Consider the following 6,512-nt stretch of genomic DNA (forward strand, 5'->3'; position numbering starts at 1 on the left):
AGAACCCAAGTTAGGTTATCGGTTTAACCTAAGCTAGGGAAGAATGTCAAGGAATGTTCGAGGAAGAACATTGGAATTCTTTTGATGTGTGTCAAAAAGGGGGAGAATTATTGGAGAACCCAAGTTAGGTTATCGGGTTAACCTAAGGGGAGAATGTCCAGAGAATGTTCAAGGAAAGAACATTGGACATTGGAAGATGGTTGGAAAACCTAAGTTAGGTTATCGGGTTAACCTAACTTGATTATGATTTTGTCAAACATCAAAAAGGGGGAGATTGTTGGTGCAACCTTAGGTCAAGGTTGACCTGGTTGACCCGACTCGAGTTGACTTGACTCGAGTTGTATTTTGATGTTTGACTTGGGAAGATTGTTGATGCAACCTTAGGTCAAGATTGACCTAGTTGAGTTGCATGTTGATGTTTGACACTCGTGGAAGAGTTGTATTCTTGATGTGAGACAAGAATAGATGGTTGGGAGATTATTGGTGCAACCCTAGGTCAAGGTTGACCTGGTTGACCTGAAAAGTCCAAGTATGGAGACTTGGCAACGGAAAAGTCCAAGCAGGGAGCTTGGCGAAAAGTCCAAGTATGGAGACTTGGGAAAAGTCCAAGCACGGAGACTTGGCACGGGGAAAACCAAGCGGTAGCTTGGCACGCGGAAAGTCCAAGGAAGTCAGCAGGAGAAAGTCCCGTGAGTGAAGCCAATGGAAAGTCCCGGTGAGTGAAGCCAGGCGGTTGGAGAAAGTCCTGGTGAGTGAGGCAGCAAGGAAAGTCCGGTGAGTGAAGCCAGGCGGAAAAGTCCCAGTGAGTAAAGCCAGTAGATGGAAATCTGGTGAATGAAGTGAAATCCTAGTGAGTGAAGCTAGGTGAATGAGAAAGTCCTAACTGGATGTTAGGCGAGGTGAAATCCAGTGAGTGAAGCCGGTGGAAAGTCCCGGTGAGTGAAGGCAGGCAAGGAAAATCCAGATCGATCAAGGGTGATCGGACATCTGGTGTTGAGAAGTCCAAGTGAGTGAAGCTTGGCATATGGAGTCGGAGAGGGCTCGGTAGCTCGTTCTCGAACTAGGTTAGAGAGGGCACTCTAAACTGAGGAGTTGGATCGGTCCGGTGACCGACCAGATTGATCTTGCCTCGATCGGTCCGGTGACCGATCGGTCGTGCTGGCTCATCGAGTGCAATCTGATCGGTCCGGAGACCGATCGGAACCTCGAGAAGAAACCGTGGATCGGTCTGCCGACCGATCCATTTGGGATCGGTCCCCAGCATCGATCGATCGGTGGCGTGAGAGGCGCTGATCGGCCTATGGACCGATCAGAGGTTCCTGATCGGTCCACGCACCGATCGTGGCTTGATCGCGACACGATCGGCGGGACCGATCGTGACAAACAGAAGCCTCATGCGCCTAGGCTGATCGGTCCTTAGACCGATCAGGGTCCTAGCCGTTGCGACGCAACGGCTAGTTTCTTCACTGTTTCTTCTTCGCAGGTATAAAGGATCAAGGGCATCTGCTGTGCGTCTCTCTCCTTCTTCCTCTTCTTTCTGCTGCTGAGCTCTGCTGAGTTCTTGAAGCGTTGAAGCTTTGCGTGAGCTTCCTTTTGGCTGGTCACCTGCTGTTGTAGGCGCTTGGAGCTGCTGCTTCTTCCAGTCGAAGAGAAGGCAAGCAAGAGTTTTCTTACTGTTGTATTTCTTGCTGTCTTTCTTTGTATTTCTGTACTCTCCTTACTTGCTGTTGCAAGAGTGTGTTGTGGCGAGGTTTCTCCACCCATAAGGAGTTTGTATTAGCCGGTTCTCCGGGGACTCATCCACCGACGGATTGACTGGAGTCGTCCACCTTACGGACACGCCGAGGAGTAGGAGCCCTAATCTCCGAACCTCGTTACATCGGTTTGTTTGAGGTTTGTAGTCTTCCTTTCGTTTCTAGTTTATTTTTCCGCTGCGCTAACGAATTGTAGGAAGAAACGAGCGATTTGGGGCGGCTATTCACACCCCCCTCTCTAGCCGTACGAAAGATCCTAACAGCTGAATCTCGCTACACTGGGCTCGAGAAGATGGCTTTCGCTCTGGTCCTCGCCGCTCGACGACTCCGTCCCTATTTCTTGGCTCATACTATTATCGTCTGGACGAACAGCCCATTGGGAAGAGTACTGTTGAATCCAGAAGCGTCCGGGCGACTCATCAAATGGATAACGGAGTTAAGCGAGTTTGACATTCAGTATCAACCCCGTTCGGCTATAAAAGCTCAATCCTTGGCAGATTTTATTACCGAAGTACAAAAGCCTGAGCCCGAGGCCATGTGAAAGATATTTGTGGACGGATCGTCTACTCGGCTCGGGAGCGGGGTTGGAGTACTGCTACTCTCCCCCCAAGGAGAAAAAATGCACTTGTCCGTTCGGCTGGATTACCGAGCTACAAATAATGAAGCAGAATATGAGGCCCTTATAGCCGTCCTACAGGCAGCTCGGCATGTGGGAGCCGGACGGATAACACTGCATTCAGATTCTTAGCTGGCCGCTCAGTAGCTCTCTGGTACTTTTGAGATTAACAACATTCGGCTCAAGCTACGCTGAAGCCTTTAAAAAGCTAAAAGACAATTTCAGAGAAGTCATTATCCAGAAGATACCTCGAGCGGAAAACCAGGTAGCAGACGAGTTAGCCAAACTGGCAAGTGCGATAGTGTCGGTCAGCATCCAGCATCCAATTGAACAAGTATCTTTGGTAGAACATGTCGATCGGATGGAAGGCCTCACGTTTCCAAGTGATTGGAGGACACCCATCATGGAGTTTCTCCGCTCGGGAGCTACGCCATCTGATCACAATGAAGCCCAACTTCTCAGGAGGAGAGCCGGTCGGTTCACACTTATTGGAGATCAACTCTATAAGAAGGCTTTCTCCTGCCCGTTGTTGAAATGCGTAAGTTCGAAAGACACGGCGTACATTCTCCAAGAAGTACATCAAGGATCATGCGGAGGACATCCGGGCGGACGATCACTGGCTAAAAAGATACTGCTGGCCGGATACTTCTGGCCAACCCTACAAGCTGACGCCGCTCGGACCGTCGCGACGTGCCTTTCTTGCCAGAAGTATCATAATTTCTCACACCGACCGGCAGAAGAAATGAAAGCATCCACTGTGTCCTGTCCTTTCGACCAATGGGGAATGGATAGGTCCATTTCCTATGGCGACTGGGCAGCGAAAATTTATACCAGTGGCAGTTGATTATTTTTCCAAGTGGGTGGAGGCCGAGCCGCTAGCCAAGATCACTGAGCAGATGGTCAAGAAGTTTATTTGGCAGAACATCATCTGTCGGTTCAGCATCCCCCGTCGACTTGTTTCCGACAACGGGCGGCAATTCACAGGAAAGTTGCTCGAAGATTGGTGCAAAAGCTATGGCATTGAGCAACACTTCACGTCCGTGGCATATCCCCAAAGCAATGGTCAAGCCGAAGTGGCCAACAGGGAAATTCTTCACATTTTGAGGGCTCGGCTCGACCATATGGGAGGAAGTTGGGTGGATGAAGTGTCAGGCGTCTTGTGGGCCATCCGAAAGACCCGAAGGGAGGAACTGGTGTCACGCCCTTCCATCTGGTGTATGGCGGTGAAGCGGTTATTCCTGTTGAAGTCGGCATCGAGTCCGCTCGGATCCAAAATTATGACGATGATAACGCCGAACGGAGAAACATGGAGCTGGATTTGGTGGACGAGGAGCGAGCCAAAGCATCCGTCCGGCTGATGGCATACCGGCAGCGGATGAAGCAAAACTACAACCAACGCGTAATCCCCAGAACATTTCAAGTTGGCGACCTTGTCTGGAAGAAAGTAAAGTCAGTCGGCGACGTCGGCAAGCTGGAAGCTCCCTGGGCGGGCCCCTTCAAGGTCATCGAAAAGCTTCGCTCGGGTGCTTATTATTTGGAGGATGAAGGCGGGCGGCAGCTGGATCGACTATGGAGCGCAAATCATCTCCAACCGTATCAAGCTGGATGAGAGGTGCGCTAATGTAATTTCACATATACTTTGGTCGCCCATGTACTTGTAATGCAGGAAGCAAAAATTATAATGGCAAAGGGCTTCGCCGAATGGCAGTATTAAAGTTAGCCTTAAAGGCCGTCGAGCTCCGACGTTAAAAATCGAGAGACGAATCGGCGTCTATAAACCCTCCGATTGGAAGACCGTCGAGCTCCGACATTAAAAATCGAGAAACGAATCGACGTCTATTAACCCTCCGATCGGAAGACCGTCGAGCTCCGACGTTAAAAATCGAGAGACGAATCAGCATCTATAAACCCTTCGATCGGAAGACCGTCGAGCTCTGACGTTAAAAATCGAGAGACGAATCGGCGTCTATAAACCCTCCGATCGGAAGACCGTCGAGCTCCGACGTTAAAAATCGAGAGACGAATCGGCGTCTATAAACCCTCCGATCGGAAGACTGTCGAGCTCCGACGTTAAAAATCGAGAGATGAACCGGCGTCTATAAACTCTCCGAGCGGAAGACCGTTGAGCTCCGACGGCAAAAATCGACGTTAAAAGGCGAGCCACAGGAGCCTACAGAGCCGCCGGACGGGTCTGTGTGGTCCTACTCGGTTGTAATGGCCGACCTATGAATGGGCCTGACGTTAAGGCGAGAATGAAGACGTCGTATGGCCGAGCGGCTCCTTTATAAAATGTACTGGGATGCGAGGAAACTAGGACCAAGGCAAAAATTAAAAATTGGACGCTGGTCAAACAAACAAATAACAAAAGGAGACAATTCATTTACGCTGAACGGAGGATAGACAAAATTTATAATATTCGCCCCGAACGGCAGGCATACAAAAGATTGCAGATACTTAAAAGAAACCTCACAGACCCCTCATTCACAATCATTAAAATTAAACAGAGAATCGGGGATGGAACCCATCATGACCGCCAGATCTTCGGGGGGGGGGGGGGATCGACAGCTCGGCTGGTATATGGCCCTTGGTCTTCAGATAGTCGACCGCCACTTTAATCGCCTCTTCTAAAGTCAAGGATAGCTTGTCGCTGAACCTTTCGCCAAATTCATCCGAGCGGACGAAGGCCTTGCGCACCTCCGCCGACCGGCCGGGCTCTCCGTCTTGATACTCTTTAAGAGTAGCCTTGGAAGCGTCAAAGGCGGCTTGAAGATCTTGCAAGGCCCCTTCCGCTCTAGCCTGGTCGACGGAGCGACCCTCCCGTTCGGCGATCAGCGAGGCGTCCAACTCCTTCACCCCCTGCTCTAGCCCCCGGTTCTCCACCTTCATCAGGTCCATGTCGTCGATGGCTTTGCACTTCCGGGAGGTCGCGGTCTTTATCTCCTTGTCTCGTTGCTTGACCAAGGCTTCGAGGCGGGCCACTTCACTCGACAAGCCGGAGGACTTACCCCGTTCGGCTTCCAGCAACTTTTTAGCCTTCTCCAGAGCGGCCGTCGATTGTCTGCTTTCTCCCGCGGGTTTGAGCTTTTTCAGCTCGTCCTCCAGCTCAGCTAGGCGATTGCTGATGGCAATCTGCTCCACCCAGTTCTGCGAACAGATATGAACAAGTTAGAAACTCAATCCAAAATAACCAACAAAGTAAAAGAACATACCCCGGTCGCCTGTTGTAAATTGCTGTCGCCTAGCTGATCGGGAGTCATCATTGCAATTCGGAGCCGAGCATCCTCCCAGGCTTTGGCAAGAGGACCCGTAAGGGTGATCTGCTGCTCGGGAACCACTGGCCGATCAGAAACTGCTAAATATTCCTCCGAAGGAAGGCGCAGGATAGTTTTTATCAACCTTGGGCCGCTCGGATCATCCTGGGACGCAGCGGCTTTACCGGACGGCTCACCGGTGGAGGAAGAAGGACGGCCGCCCAATCGCCTAAGACGCCGCAGGGTTCGGGGAGGACTGGAGGGCGGCACCTCAGAGGTAGCCCTTGGAGAGCCGAGCGGCGTGGGGGGCACTCTCTTTGGAGACAGTCCCAGATAGCACTGGAGCTTCATCGCCCCGCTCGGAGCGTCGTTCGTCAGATGGGGTCGGCTGGGAGACTCGCTCTGGCCGTCCGCGCTTCCGAGTTGCCAAGGGGGCTTCGTCAGCCGAGCGGCCCTCTACCCCGACTTGAGTAGAGGGCTCTATATCGTCCGCAACCTCGCCGAGAGAGGCAGAAGCGTCTAAGGCTTCGGGGATAATCTGAGTCCCCTCACCCTCTCCCCTGGCCGGACCAGCTAAGGCCAAGCTCTGCTCGGCGACCTCCCTATTCTTGGCCGCCTCGATCTCAGCGGCTCTCAGTTTCAGCCGCTCGGTAGTCTTTGCGCGCCACATAACTTCGGCTGCAGAAGCAAAAAATAAATCAGTTAGAACAAAAGAAAGAGGATGATAAGAGAACTTACTCATGCTGCAACGCAGATCGGCGGGAATAGAAGACAAGCCGAATATATACAGTACTCCCGGAAGGAGCAACTTGTCGATGTAGTAGCGCTGGCCGACCAGCCGGTCGGCTGCATGAAGGTAGGCCGGATCGCCCCTAAACTTGCCGAGCTCCA

The sequence above is a fragment of the Zingiber officinale genome, chromosome 3A (genome assembly GCF_018446385.1).
Source record: "Zingiber officinale cultivar Zhangliang chromosome 3A, Zo_v1.1, whole genome shotgun sequence".
Taxonomy (NCBI): Eukaryota; Viridiplantae; Streptophyta; class Magnoliopsida; order Zingiberales; family Zingiberaceae; genus Zingiber; species Zingiber officinale.